Source organism: Schistocerca nitens, chromosome 9, assembly GCF_023898315.1.
Source record: "Schistocerca nitens isolate TAMUIC-IGC-003100 chromosome 9, iqSchNite1.1, whole genome shotgun sequence".
NCBI lineage: Eukaryota > Metazoa > Arthropoda > Insecta > Orthoptera > Acrididae > Schistocerca > Schistocerca nitens.
This window is the reverse complement of record NC_064622.1, coordinates 79,630,281-79,646,658: the sequence shown is the minus strand read 5'-3', so window position 1 is coordinate 79,646,658 and position 16,378 is coordinate 79,630,281. Positions and strand designations below refer to the sequence as shown.

The 16,378-nt window shown below is 45.6% G+C and overlaps 1 long non-coding RNA gene across 2 annotated transcripts in view; it reads left to right on the top strand.

Moving 5' to 3' along the window:
• The first annotated feature begins 6,244 nt into the window (after nucleotides 1-6,244).
• LOC126203202 (uncharacterized) overlaps nucleotides 6,245-16,378 on the top strand; it is an 83,529-nt gene continuing 73,395 nt past the window's right edge. For both annotated transcript variants that reach the window (XR_007540242.1, XR_007540241.1), the window contains exon 1: nucleotides 6,245-6,382. This is a non-coding gene — a long non-coding RNA (uncharacterized LOC126203202). The remainder of the gene's footprint in view (nucleotides 6,383-16,378) is intronic.

Genomic DNA, 16,378 nt, shown 5'->3' with positions numbered 1-16,378 from the left:
AAGACCATGCTCTGTTGGAGAAATAGTTTTATGTGAGCGGCAGCAATTACAGTGCGGCATTGAGAGAGTACCGCTGACTGGAAGGTCTGAGGAGTTCCCGATGTCATTATATGGTTTAAAGAAGATGATACTGAAATTCTAAATCAAGGGTGAGACTGGAGTGGCACCTCGAAGAGGAAGGCGTCCTATCCCGATGGAAGTTACTGACGAGGTTTCTGTTGCTGTAACTGACCGTGCTGCACGTGTCCAAGGAAGTGCTAGAGCTCGTGCAGCGTCACGAGAATTGTTCGTCCCACGGTCAACAGTATGGAAAATTTTGTGGTCTGTATTACACTGTTACCGATAGAAGATTCAGATGGTGCAGCAACTGAAGCCTCATGATCCGCAGCAACAATGTTTTGAGTTTGCTCTTCGGTTTCTGGCATGGATCGAAGTTAATGACATGTGGCCGGGCAACTTTTATGGAGTTGTTTTGAGTTTGCTCTTCGGTTTCTGGCATGGATGGAAGTTAATGACATGTGGCCGGGCAAATTCTGTGGAGTGTCGAGGCACATTCTACACTATAGAGTACAGTGAACACACAGAACTACCGAATTTGGGTTATTGTTAACTCGTTAGTTGTGCACGAAGAGCCATTGCACTCGCTGTATGTGATTGTAAGGAGTGGATATGCAAGCACCTTTGTTCCCCGTCCGTTCTTCTTTGACGAGAATACACCCGGAGGGCCTGTCAGGCGCCCCGTGACGACTGCTTGTTATCGATACCTCTTTCTACAGTGGGTGATTCCTGCTTTGGAAGAGCGCAACTGTGAAGGAACCGCTGTTTCCATGCAATGTGGGACAACACCTCATGTCGCTCGGCCAGTGAAAGATCCGTTTAATGGAGCTTTCCCGAATGTGCAATCTCCAGAGGTTTCACAGAAGCGTGGCCCGCAACAGCAACTGATCTCAATCAATGTGATCAACAACTGGCTCTGAGCACTATGGGACTTAACTTCTGAGGTCATCAGTCCCCTAGAACTTAGAACTACTTAAACCTAACTAACCTAAGGACATCGGACACACCCATGCCCGAGGCAGGATTCGAACCTGCGACCGTAGCGGTCGCGTGGTTCCAGACTGAAGCGCCTAGAGCGGCTCGGCCACCCCGGCCGGCCAATCAATGTGACTGTTGGCTCTGGGAATTTCTAGGGTTCGTTTGGTCTCGGCTCTGAAAGTCAGTATACACGAACACGTTCATATTCCACCGGAACTGGTGCGTGTCTGGCGCTCATACTGAACAAATTGTGTAAGCGACGGTTAATAATATAACCAACATTATGCCTTTCTCATTTGTTTGACCTTCTCTGCTCGCGCCACGTTCCTAAACCACTGCACATGGAAACTTTTGTAAACCCTCGACGACAGATTTGCAAAGGCCGCGTCGCTACTGCTGTGGAGGCAGAGTTGGCCACTGCTGTTACGGTAGGCCGAGTTTGTGACTTCGTGAAACGGATTCTGGCGCAGTACACCGCTAACACAATTTCTCCCTGCACTGTTACACAGTATTGCCCAAGGGTCACCTAACAGGATAGGAAAACAGAGGTTCTACAACATTCCAACAAATCAGTAATAAAGTCACACAAATGAGTTAAAAGGTTTACTTATCTTTGTGACTTGTTGGCTACTGGAGTCTGCAACACTGCATGTAACATAACACAAAAGAGGTTCTCAATGACTAAGTGCGAATAATCGTAAGTAAACTTCACAGTACGTAGCAAATGCAATTTACAACAACTGTGTGATCACATCTGTGAGTTCACCCGACAACGTTCCCTGTCTAAGTCAGCCCTGGGTGATGACATATAACCAAGTGTGCAAGAGCTGCTCTTCTGTTTTCCGTGCAGGCTTCTGTCCGTTGTCCTCCGGTCACTGGCGGATTGTATTAGGCCGCTACTGGCCAAGGCGAAGTAGATATCTGCATCCTCAGCGCCGCCCGATGCGCTAGTGGAACTCTCGAAAGTGGCGAGTCTCTACGGTAGTGGCAACAGCTCGCATCTTTGCACCTGCGGTGCTTTTGCCCTGGCTATGTCTTATTCGGACGACACAGTAGAAACATTTCTAAGAGTATCTTCTTTCTTGCTTTCACAGTGCCACATTTGCACTTGGAGGCCAAAACTGGAACTATTTTTTTCCAGTGTCGATCGGTTCACATTAACTCATTAGAGTATCTACGAAGTTTCGCTGCCGTATGATAATTACAGCCCACACTGGACCACCGTGAGCAACTGCAGTTTGATTATAACCACCCAGTACGAATTGAAATCCAGTCCATTGTGTCTTCCTCTGCTCTGATATTCCCGTGTCACTAACCTTGACTTTGCGTTATATATATACGAGGTGCGACAATAAAGTAATGAGATTGATGTGCAAAAAAAATGTTGCTTGCCGTTTTAGTCAAGTTTAGTGTTGTCTCTTTCAAAGTAGTTCCCTTCTGATTGTACACACTTTTTCCAGCGCTTCTGCCATTCATGGTAACATTTCTGGAAGTCATATTCTGTCATATCCTCCAAGACCCTCTTCACAGCTTTTTGGACATCTTGTGTTGTTTGAAATTAGTGTCCCTTGACCGCCGTTTTGACTCTTGGAAACAGAAAAAAGTCGTATGGAGCGATATCTGTCGAATAAGGTGGCTGTGGTGGTACTGAAATGTGTTTTGAGGTCAAAAATTGCTGTACTGACAGAGCAGTATGGGATGGCCCATTATCGTGATGCAGAATCCAATTATCAGCAATGTTGGCACGGACACGAAGAACTCTTTTACGAAGTCTTTCTAAAATTTCTTTGTATGAATATTGGTTAACTGTTTGTCCAGGAGGCACCCATTCTTTATGAACAATTCCCTTGGAATCAAAGAAGCACACAAGCATGCATTTCACCTTTGACTTTGACATGCGAGCTTTTTTTGGTCTGGGTGATCCCTTTGAGCACCATTGCGAACTTTGGCGTTTGGATCGTAATGAAAAACCAACTTTCATCACCAGTGATAACACTGCTCAACATTTCTGGAATGATTTCCGTTTGCTCTAACAGATCAGCTGCCACACTTTTCTGTGTTTCTCGCAGTTGTGGTGTGAGATTTTTGGGGACCATTTTTGCACAAATCTTTCTCACAGCGAGATCTTCAGTTATTATTATACGAACCGTTTCTCGATTGATGTTCAGTTCTTCTGCAATCACTTTTATGGATAATCTTCAATCAGATCGTACGAGTTCACGCACCCTGGCCAAGTTGACATCCGTCCGTGAGGTTTATGGTCGTCCACTGCGGTCTTCATCTTCAACATTCGTTCTGCCTTCACTAAACATTTTATGCCAACGAAACACTTGAGTTCTTGACATAACCTGCTCTCCAAAAACCTTCTGGAGCTTACCGTAAGTTATCGTCGTGTTTTCACCCAATTTAACGTAAAAAGAAATGGCATACCGTTGCGCAATATTATGCAGTTCCATTTCCGTGACAAGAGACACAAACACGTGTTAACGTATTACAGCACAACTCACCACTGAGCAGTTGCATCAATGTGCTGCTTGGACAAGAAGCAGCTTATAGACCAAGATCAAAGATATTATGCCTACGCAATCCTACAGGGTTGTCACATCTTGCAAAGAAAATCAGTCTCATCACTTTATTGTCGCACCTCGTATATTGGCGAATTCTTCCCAGAAATGATAGACGTTAAGCAAATAACTCGATTAATTTTTCTTTGAGTTCTTCTTGTTCTTTCAATAGGCTTTCATTCTTTCCGAAAAGGCTTGTTTAAGCTCATACGACCACTTTGGACTGTACTGTTTTGCTCTGATATAACTTCCCATTTGTCTACTTTGTGTCTGAAGGTGCGTCTTTCCAGAATGTAGGCTGGTCTTAAGTTTGAATTATTTAATGCCTTTCGAATTTCATCTAGCCAAGGTGTGGAATTCTTAAGTGAGCTTACACAATCCATTATTCTCTTCGTCTGTCGATTTTTTGGTAGTCGGCTGAGTTGACCAAAGAATTTCATTCGCCTTTTCCTAATATCAGTTTCGATATTTGAAAACCTTTCTGTTGTTTTAATTGATTGTAGCCTATAAACGTCTTGGGTATGTCTTCCTCCTAGAATATTCCTAATGATCTCCCTCTTTTGGTGTCTGAAAGTTGTTGTTTTCTGTTAAAGGTTGGTGTATCACTTGCGTAGAGGATTGATAGTTTTATGACAGTATTGTAGCATCGAATTTTTGCCCCCCTTGACATTGATTTTTTGTTGTAGAGGTTTTGCGTTAACACTAATCCTTTTTTTAATTTTTTGGAGGCGATGTTGCTGTGAGATTTTTTCAATACCTGTCGGTTCTATGAAATCTCCTTACATAAGTTAGGAAAAAGAACGGTCTGTGACTGGTATTAAATGCCATTTTAGTATAGTATTTTCGAGACCTCATAATAAAGAGCATTTAATTGCAGTTCAAACAATTTCTAGGATCAGAAGAGGGAAGGAAGGTTAGCGTTCAATGTCGATGACGACGTCGATTGAGACGGAGCACAAGCTCTGTCTACACGAAACGAGACGTAGTAAACTGACAGTGGCTAAAAAACTGATAACCCATAGCTAAGTGGCCGAAATACACTACTGGCCATTAAAATTGTTACACCACGAATATGACGTGCTACAGACGCGAAATTTAACCGACAGGAAGAAGATGCTGTGATATGCAAATGATTAGCTTTTCGGAGCATTCACACAAGGTTGGCGTCGGTGTGACACCTACAACGTGCCGACATGAAGAAAGTTTCCAACCGATTTCTCACACGCAAACAGCAGTTGACCAGCGTTGCCTGGTGAAACGTTATTGTGATGCCTCGTGTAAGGAGGAGAAATGCGTACCATCACGTTTCCGACTTTGGTAAAGGTCGGATTGTAGCCTATCGCGATTGCGGTTTATCGTATCGCGACATTGCTGCTCGCGTTGGTCGAAATCCAATGACTGTTAGCAGAATATGAAATCGGTGGGTTCAGGAGGGTAATACGGAACGCCGTGCTGGATCCCAACGGTCTCGTATCACTAGCAGTCGAGATGATAGGCATCTTATCCGCATGGCTGTAATGGATCGTGCAGCCACGTCTCGATCCCTGAGTCAACAGATGGGGACGTTTGCAAGACTACAACCATCTGCACGAACAGTTCGACGACGTTTGCAGCAGCATGGACTATCAGCTGGGAGACCATGGCTGCGGTTACCCTTGACGCGGCATCACAGACAGGAGCGCCTGGGATGGTGTATTCAACGATGAACCGGGGTGCACGAACGGCAAAAAGTCATTTCTTCGGATGAATCCAGGTTCTGTTTACAGCATCATGATGGTCGCATCCGTGTTTGACGACATCGCGGTGAACGCACATTGGAAGCGTGTATTCGTCATCGCCATACTGGTGTATCACCCGGCGTGATGGTATGGGGTGCCATTGGTTACACGTCTCGGTCACCTCTTGTTCGCATTGACGGCACTTTGAACAGTGGACGTTACATTTCAGATGTGCTACGACCCGTGGCTCTAACCTTCATTCTATCCCTGCGAAACTCCACATTTCAGCAGGATAATGCACGACCGCATGTTGCAGGTCGTGTACGGGCCTTTCTGGATACAGAAAATGTTCGTCTTCTGCCCTGGCCAGCACATTCCCCAGGTCTCTCACCAATTGAAACCGTCTGGTCAATGGTGGCCGAGCAACTGGCTCGTCACAATACGCCAGCCACTACTCTTGACGAACTGTGGTATCGTGTTGCAGCTGCATGGGCAGCTGTACCAGTACACGCCATCCAAGCTCTGTTTGACTCAATGCCCAGGCGTATCAAGGCCGTTATTACGGCCAGAGGTGGTTGTTCTGTGTACTGATCGCTCAGGATCTATGCACCAAAATTGCGTGGAAATGTAATCACATGTCAGTTCTAGTATAATATATTTGTCCAATGAATACCCGCTTATCATCTGCATTTCTTCTTGGTGTAGCAATTTTAACGGCCAGTAGTGTAGGATGTGAACCGTGCTCCTCGAGATTGAGACTGCAGTGGGTCAGCCGTTGCCCCGTGTCGGCCAGTAATTCACCAGCTAGCGTAACAGCAGCAGATGAACTCGTCGACCCTGCGAACGTAAACAGGTAGGCGGTGCGTGGGGGAAGACAGGCGCGTAAAAACTGGTAGCGAGTTGGTGGGCTGGAGAGACGCCCGGCAGCGGTGTGGGACGCGGCAGCAGTAACAGAGGCGTCGCCAGCCATGAAGGCCGCGCTCGCATCGAGTGTCCTCCTGCTGCTGCTTCTGCTGGTACTGCAGGCGCCTGCGGAGGAGCCTGACAACTGGGAGCGCCGCGAAGGTGAGTCCGAGACAACAGATGTACGGCGGGAGCTCTGTCCGGGCTTACTATTTTGCAGACTGCTATCGAAAACGGAGCAGTGCTCTTCACGCACAACACGACGGAGGTAAGGTGCCCGATTTTACATTTCAAGACGTTCTGAAGGCTTTCGTTGAGTGACAAGCCTCCGCCTACTAAACGAAATACATCAGTCCAGTTTGTCCAGCTACACTGGACTGGCAGTTTCTTCACAGAAAGAGCAGATCTGGTATTTTATTCATCCTGTGGCATGCATATTAAAATATGCCATCTAAATTAACATCATAACGTCACAAATAGACAGGGTGGTCCATTCATCGTGACCGGGCCAAATATATCACGAAATAAGCATCAAACGAAATAACTACAAAGCACGAAACTTGTCTAGCTTGAAGGGGGAAACCAGATGGCGCTATGGTTGGCCCGCTAGATGGTGCTGCCATAGGTCAAAATGGATATCAACTGCGTTTTTTAAATAGGAACCCCCATTTTTTATTACATATTCGTGCAGTACGTAATGAAATATTGTAAGTAGGCTGTTTAGATTTTTATGTTGGTAACGTCACCTAGCGCTCTGTATGAAAATCACTGGCTGTGCTGTGTGCAATCTGTGGCTGGTTGGCATTGTTGGAATATTCACTAATGTAGTGTTGGGCAGTTGGATGTGAACAGCGCGTAGCGTTGCGTAGTTGGACGTGAGCCGCCAGCAGTGGCGGATGTGGGGAGAGAGATGGCAGAGTTCTGAGAGCGGACGATCTGGACGTGTGTCCATCAGAGAGAGCAAATTTGTAAGACTGCATGTCATGAACTGATATATATATATGATGACTTTTGAACATTATTAAGGTAAATACATTCTTTGTTCTCTATCAAAATCTTTCATTTGCTGACAGTGCCTATCATTAGTTAGTGCCTTTAGTAGTTAGAATCTTTTATTTAGTTGGCAGTAGTGGCGCTCGCTGTATTGCAGTAGTTCGAGTAACGAAGATTTTTATGAGGTAAGTGATTCATGAAAGGTATAGGTTATTGTTAGTCAGGGCCATTCTTTCGTAGGGATTTTTGAAAGTCAGATTGCGTTGCGCTAAAATATTGTGTGTCAGTTTAGTATTGATCAGAATAGGTAAAGAGCGAAATGTCTGAGTACGTTCAGCTCTGCTCAGCTGTTTGAAAATCAAATAATGTAAGAGGTTTATCAGCACACTCATTCATAAATTTTTCTAAGGGGACGTTTCATAAGTACGTAATGAAATATGAATGTTTTAGTTGGACCACATTTTTCGCTTTGCGATAGAAGGCGCTGTAATAGTCACAAACATATTGCTCTCAATTTTAGACGAACAGTTGCTAACATGTAGGTTTTTTAAATCAAAATACAGAACGTAGGTACGTTTGAACATTTTATTTCGTTTGTTCCAATGTGATACATGTACCTTTGTGAACTTATCATTTCCGAGAACGCATGCTGTTACAGCGTGATTACCTGTAAAAACCACATTAATGCAATAAATGCTCAAAACGATGTCCGTCAACCTCAGTGCATTTGGCAATACGTGTAACGACATTCCTCTCAACAGCGAGTAGTTCGCCTTCCGTAATGCATTGACAATGCGCTGACGCGTCTTGTCAGGCGTTGTCGGTGGATCACGATAGCAAATATCCTTCAACTTTCCCCACAGAAAGAAATCCGGGGACGTCAGATACGGTGAACGTGCGGGCGACTAATCCACCTGTCATGACATATGCTCTTCAATACCGCTTCAACCGCACGCGACCTATGTGCCGGACATCCATCATGTTGGAAGTACATCGCCACTCTGTCGTGCAATGAAACATCTTGTAGTAACATCGGTAGAACATTACGTAGGAAATCAGCATACATTGCACCATTTACATTGCCATCGATAAAATGGGGGCAATTATCCTTCCTCCCGTAATGCCGCACCATACATTAACCCGCCAAGGTCGCTGATGTTCCACTTGTCGCAGCCATCGTGGATTTTCCGTTGCCCAATAGTGCATATTATGCCGGTTCACGTTACCGCTGTTGGTGAATGACGCTTCGTCGCTAAATCGAACGCGTGCAAAAAATCTGTCATCGTCCGTAATTTCTCTTGTGCCCAGTGGCAGAACTGTACACGACGTTCAAAGTCGTCGCCATGCAATTCCTGGAGCATAGAAATATAGTACGGGTGCAATCGATGTTGATGTAGCATTCTCAACACCAACGTTTTTGAGATTCCAGATTCTCGCGCAGTTTGTCTGGTACTGATGTGCGGATTAGCCGCGACAGCAGCTAAAACACCTACTTAGGCGTCATCATTTGTTGCAGGTCGTGGTTGACGTTTCACATGTGGCTGAACACTTCCTGTTTCCTTAAATAACGTAACTATCCGGCGAACGGTCCGGACACTTCGATGATGTCGTCCAGGATACCGACCAGCATACATAGCACACGCCTGTTGGGCATTTTGATCACAATAGCCATACATCAACACGATATCGACCTTTTCCGCAATTGGTAAACGGTCCATTTTAATACGGGTAACGTATCACGAAGCAAATACCGTCCGCACTGGCGGAATGTTACGTGATACCACGTCCTTATACTGTTGTGACTATTAGAGCGCCATCTATCACAAAGCGAAACAATTGTTCCAACTAAAACATTCTTATTTCTTTACGTACTACACGAACATGTGATAAAAAATGTGGGTTCCTATTTAAAAAAACGCAGTTGATATCCGTTTGACCTATGGCAGGGCCATCTAGCCGGCCAATCATAGCGCCATCTGGTTTCTCCCTTCAAGCTAGACGAGTTTCGTTCTTTGTAGTTTTTTCGTTTGATGCTTATTTCGTGAGATATTTGGCCCGGTCACTGTCAATGGACCACCCTGTAGACGTGTAAGACATAAAAAGTATATAACTGACAATCGATAATAATAACGAAAATTACCACCAATTTAGCAGCTGGACATGAAAGTTGTTAATATGCACACTTATTACAAAAACTGACGTATTTATGTGTGTATATGTGTATATGTTCCACATCTCCTAAGCCGCTGGACGGAGAAGATATCACGTGATAAAAACAGATGCGAGAAAAACTACCGCAGTGTGCATGATGTTTAAATTTATTACTTCTTTGTTACTAACTCGTTTCAAAACATATTTCGCTGACACTATCCACGTACCCCCCGAATTTGCCTAAAGAAATATAAAACTGTATGACACATATTTGAAAAGATAAGACGTCATAAAAACTGAGATACATGAAAAAATGCCGCATCAAGCATGATATTTTAAAACATTTATTCTGTACTGCTATGTAAGACACTCCTAGAGTCGAGTCAGCCGGTCGGAGTGGCCGTGCGGTTCTGGGCGCTACAGTCTGGAACCGAGCGACCGCTACGGTCGCAGGTTCGAATACTGCCTCGGGCATGGATGTGTGTGATGTCCTTAGGTTAGTTAGGTTTAATTAGTTCTAAGTTCTAGGCGACTGATGACCTCAGAAGTTAAGTCGCATAGTGCTCAGAGCCATTTGAACCATTTGAGTCGAGTCAACTTAAGGAAATCCCTGACACGTGGCAGCGCTTTTGACAACTTTCAACTGCGAAGCGCAAACGGCTGTAGGCGAAAACGATAGCCGTCTACAATACCTCTGAAGAGGTGTTGTCATAGGGACGTTTACAAAGTCACGTCGTAGACACACGGAGCAGCTGCGCTCAGCGTACGCTAACAGTAGGAGGTCATGTTTCTTAATTTGGAGAGTATATTTGTATATTTGGACACTATGCTTATTTCATTGTACCACTGTTTCATAATATCAAAAGCGTTTTCACGAATACATGAAGATGAAATTTTTTTGAAATTTCGGTACAAACACAGTCCATTTTTTGTTTTCTTTTTGGAAAATGATTACCCTGTCAGTGCCAGGTCTGTCAGCTAGTAACTGAATATAACTAACTACAGTAATGGGATGTCCCACATATAGTTTGAGAATGCACTGCTGTGTGATGTGATGTCAGTGAAGATATTACGTTCCTCCTGTGAAGAGCATCAGCACACCTGCCATGGTTGACCAAACCTTACGTATTCGTTGAAAGCCGGCTGCGAAAGTTATGCACGACATGTTGCGAAGTTCCAGTTGGGTTGCTTGAGTCCATTTCCGCCTCTATTCACTTATTTGGATGAGATCAAGGGATGCGAAATCTTCCTCTGTTCTCATAGTTGCCATTCTCGATCGCAGCGTATTCCTTCGTATGTAGTGATTTTTCTATTTATTTTGGGTTGTGGGGTTTTGAACACTTGTCGTACTCTCTGACAAGCGCAGTCCATCTCCGTACCACAGGAGGAGTGATACCGCTCACAGGTGACAGCACTGGTATACACTTCGAACAGAATTTCGTACATTGGGTCCGCTACGGGATGATTCTGTTCTGTCTGCCCATTCCTGTACAGGAAAAGTACGGCTATCCCTTCCCCGTCAGCGTGCCACAGACTGTATTTCCTCATTGGGTGAAGATACGTCAAGTGATACTTCGGGCCATATTGGGTCCTCCTGTTGCGAGTGTAGCACAGAACTTCAATGCATTTTTCGAAGTTTCACTGAAATAATGCCACAGTGCTACTCTTTCAGCTGCTCTTTCCGAGTCAAAAAGAGTGCGAAATTTATACAATTCGTATTGAAAGGAGAGATGCAGTAAACATTTCTTTTTTCATCAACCTAATCATCTTCAGATTTCAGATTCACCGGATAGTACCTTTACATCATGTAACTAGGGTTACAGCGTTTTTAGATACACAAATTCGTGATCAAACTTGCTGTATAATGATGCGACATTCAATTCTTAAAGCATCGATACTTTTTATTTGTTTGCAAATGGTTGACATACTAAAGTCATTATAGCTTCTAAAAGAGGCAACAAATCTGATTAACGTTTCTTTTCCTTTCGTAGTTAATGTTAAATTGTTGAAGAATGCTGCATTCTTTTCTTACTCGTTCATCTGCGTTTAGTGTGTCATTACATTTAACAAACAAATAAAAAAATCATTAAGGACACACAAATGTAATAGGAACACTAGAGCGGATTCTTTTAATCCGAAGTGTTTTGCAACTCCCGCTTTACAAGACTAATCAGTTTCCATTGCAGATACTAGGTACGATACGTTCTCCTTATAATCACTGTTGCATTTTTGCAAAAAGTTAAAAACCTAACTACGTTGATCTGTACATGACTTATGTATCAATTGCACTGTAGTCGAAACCGCATGTGGGGGCGTTAGCTATCAATGGAGGACATTGTGAATCCTTCATGCTCGGTACATACATTCGCTGTTACATCCTTTATCCACAGGGGATTCATATTTTGCACAGCACTCTACTGTTGTAAAAAAATCCATCAGAAAAACATAGTATACGAGGGGGGACCCAAAAGAAACCGGACTCCGAGGGCGCTGCCACTCGTAGACGTAGTGCAGGGTTCTCACCCTAGATGGTGTTAGTAGAGACCTTCTTGAGACAGCTGTGCAGACGGCGTCAGTGTAGAGCTGAACGTGCAAGTGTGGTATTGTGTTTCTCTGACTGTGGGTGGGTTACCTGTGCGAAGTTGTTATGGCAACTTTAAAAGAACAAAGAATGTGTGTAAAATTTTGTTTCCTGCTTAAAAAAACTACAACGGAGACACCAAATGCTTCAGGAATCTTTCCAGGAGGACGCTATGAGCCGCACACAGGTTTTCGAGTGGTTTGGGAGCTTTAAACGTGGTGAGATGTGTGTTGAAGACCAAGCTCGTTCTGGACGCCCTTGAACATCGCGAAATGAGGAGAACATTGAAAAGGTGCGCCAAAATATCGTCGCCAAACGATCGACCAAAATTCAGCAGAGACAGGAATCAGTTGGAGCTCGTGCCAGCGGATTTTGAGTGAGGATTTGCACACGAGACGTGTTGCTGCTAAATTTGTTCCGCGCCTTCTCACACAGGAGCAAAAAACCATCCGCATGAATGTGTGTCAGGACTTGAAAACAGAGACTGCCCGTGATCCAAACTTCTTGAACAAAGTCATTACAGGGGATCAGAATTGGTGTTAGGGGTATGACCCAGAAACCAAGCAAGCGTCAAACCAGTGGAGGACTCCCAACTCTCCCAGACAATAAAAAGCGAGGCAAGTGAGGTCAAATGTGAAGACGATGACCATTGTCTTTTTTGATGTTCGTGGAATTGCGCATCGGGAATTCGTACCCCCTGGCCAGACTGTTAACCAGTACTTTTACTTGGATGTTTTAAGGCGTCTGCGAGAGGATGTGAGGAGGAAACGCCCGGAACTTTGGCGATCAGGTGACCCACTATTTGGCATCTCAGGGGTGGTCTGTCGTTCCCCACGCTCCGTATTCGCCGGACCTAGCCCCGTGCGACTTTTTCCTATTTCCACGAATGAAAAAAACATTAAAAGTGGAGCGTTATGACGATGTGGAGGCGGTTAAAACAGCTTCGCAAAGGGCACTGGACAATATCAAACTTGAAGAGTTCCAAACGTGCTTCCAACAGTGGGAAAAGAGACTTGACAAGCGCATCGCATGTGATGGAGAGTATTTTGAAGGTGACTGAAGTAATTTTGTAAAAAGGTTCATCAATAAATTTTTTATGACAACAACCCGGTATCTTTTGGGTCCCCCCTCGTATAACATACTGTCGATCTCTCTCGGTAGGAAATAAGAAAGCTTTAGAATGAGAAACCATGCATCAGAGAGCTCTTTCAATCTGATCTTTTAAAGAAACCTTGCTGCTAGAAGAACATGGTTCCTGGACTAGTAAATTCTTATGTTTGTTAGCATAAATCATGTTTGTCGACCTTACATTGCTTACCTCCTTCAGCTGCTTTTGCATAGCATTCGAGATGATCGATTCAAAGCTTGTTGTAAGGAGCAATCAAAAAATTTCCGTTTGATGACGTTGCTGCAGCGTATTTGCAACGCTGCGCGACACCGATGCGGGTATATAAGCACCGACATTTAGGCAAGAGTTTACTGTGGCATTGGCGTCTTTCCGACGTGCGTGCGGTAAATTCGGAAACATGAATTATGGCGACGTTATTGCCAAATGCGTCCAGACAGGACCAACGTGCTGTTAAACATTTCTTGGCTGCCGAAGGAAAACGCTGCTATACATCCACTACGGAGTGAAGAACATCTAACGGTCAGCATGTCTGTCGACAACCACTGTTGTGGAATGGTGCGCCACCTTCCTTAGTGGTCGCTATTCGACACATGACGCCGGTCGATCTGCAAGGCCAGCCTCATCCATTATACCAAATCAAGTGGGAGACACTTGAGCACTGTCCCTATAGTCCCGATCTCTCCCCTCGCGATGATCGCGCTTCGCTCCCTTGAAAAAGATCTTGAAGGGTCGACAGTTCTTCTCGGACGAGGATGTGCAGCAGGCAGCTACGGATTTATTCATGCGACAGGACACGGTCTTTTACCCAACGGGTATCTTCAACCTGGTGCGTCCATGGGATGATTGCGTCAATGCTTACGGCGATTTTGCCAGTCTGGGATACGGATTCCAGACCGTACGGTCTTTGAATGGAAATTTTTGGATCGCCCCTAGTATTTGAGCCCAATGCCACAACGAGAACTACTGTATATACGGCTTTCTTTGCTAATAAATGACAATAATACTAAATCTAGGGTCAGCTCCCAAGATATTTTTGGATCCGTTAAGTTTCATGTTTGGTTGCTGAGGATTAGACACATTCATTTTGAAGGTAGTGCTATACCACAGCAATATAAGAAGTTGTTCGTGATGGGTACAAAATGACTGCCGTCCAACTCCTGGCAAGCTGGCCGTAAGAGCTTCACCTACGGCATCTGTAATAACCGCGTACCAGAGGTTGCTCTCTGTCTTTCTCTCTCTCTCTCTCTCTCTCTCTCTCTCTCTGCGATGCCTACAACTGACAATGATACCCAACAACACAGAAAACAGAGTTCTAAACTTCCAAAAATTACTAAATAATCAAGAGTTTAGCTTTCATATACTATTTGTTTATCACAAATAGTGCTTAAGATCCCTAGGTGCGACTTCAGTTCAATTGTCAAATGAAGTTGGCCGACAGACAGAAATTTCGCTTCTACACCGTTCTGGCGGTGATCTTTTGATTTCCTACGGTCTCGCCCCAACATAGATACGAATTATCCCAGGCGGTGCACCCTGGGAAGCACTTGCCCTTTGAGCAGCCAGAAACAAATTATTTTTCTCAGGCACTCATTCGACTGCGAAATACTAATTGATAAATGTGCACTATATGTAAAAATAAGATTAATGTTTCATTCTATTATATCCTATATATCTCTCTCTAACACATTCGCATTATCTCTCGTTGGGGATTGTGAGAGTACTACACTCCTGGAAATTTAAATAAGAACACCGTGAATTCATTGTCCCAGGAAGGGGAAACTTTATTGACACATTCCTGGGGTCAGATACATCACATGATCACACTGACAGAACCACAGGCACATAGACACAGGCAACAGAGCATGCACAATGTCGGCACTAGTACAGTGTATATCCACCTTTCGCAGCAATGCAGGCTGCTATTCTCCCATGGAGACGATCGTAGAGATGCTGGATGTAGTCCTGTGGAACGGCTTTCCATGCCATTTCCACCTGGCGCCTCAGTTGCACCAGCGTTCGTGCTGGACGTGCAGACCGCGTGAGACGACGCTTCATCCAGTCCCAAACATGCTCAATGGGGGACAGATCCGGAGATCTTGCTGGCCAGGGTAGTTGACTTACACCTTCTAGAGCACGTTGGGTGGCACGGGATACATGCGGACGTGCATTGTCCTGTTGGAACAGCAAGTTCCCTTGACGGTCTAGGAATGGTAGAACGATGGGTTCGATGACGGTTTGGATGTACCGTGCACTATTCAGTGTCCCCTCGACGATCACCAGTGGTGTACGGCCAGTGTAGGAGATCGCTCCCCACACCATGATGCCGGGTGTTGGCCCTGTGTGCCTCGGTCGTATGCAGTCCTGATTGTGGCGCTCACCGGCACGGCGCCAAACACGCATACGACCATCATTGGCACCAAGGCAGAAGCGACTCTCATCGCTGAAGACGACACGTCTCCATTCGTCCCTCCATTCACGCCTGTCGCGACACCACTGGAGGCGGGCTGCATGATGTTGGGGCGTGAGCGGAAGACGGCCTAACGGTGTGCGGGACCGTAGCCCAGCCTCATGGAGACGGTTGCGAATGGTCCTCGCCGATACCCCAGGAGCAACAGTGTCCCTCATTTGCTGGGAAGTGGCGGTGCGGTCCCCTACGGCACTGCGTAGGATCCTACGGTCTTGGCGTGCATCCGTGCGTCGCTGCGGTCCGGTCCCAGATCGACGGGCACGTGCACCTTCCGCCGACCACTGGCGACAACATCGATGTACTGTGGAGACCTCACGCCCCACGTGTTGAGCAATTCGGCGGTACGTCCACCTGGCCTCCCGCATGCCCACTATACGCCCTCGCTCAAAGTCCGTCAACTGCACATACGGTTCACGTCCACGCTGTCGCGGCATGCTACCAGTGTTAAAGACTGCGATGGAGCTCCGTATGCCACGGCAAACTGGCTGACACTGACGGCGGCGGTGCACAAATGCTGCGCAGCTAGCGCCATTCGACGGCCAACACCGCGGTTCCTGGTGTGTCCGCTGTGCCGTGCGTGTGATCATTGCTTGTACAGCCCTCTCGCAGTGTCCGGAGCAAGTATGGTGGGTCTGACACACCGGTGTCAATGTGTTCTTTTTTCCATTTCCAGGAGTGTATATCGTGTCTCAGTTCTCTTGTACGGGCGATGTTCAGTTATTAATGAAAAATATTTGGTTGCATCAGTAACATCTCCATCATCCACATACTCCCTTCCGCAGAGTGCATCCCGCACTGGGCCTCACAGATGGGTGGTGCGAGGTGCGGGCTGTAGGG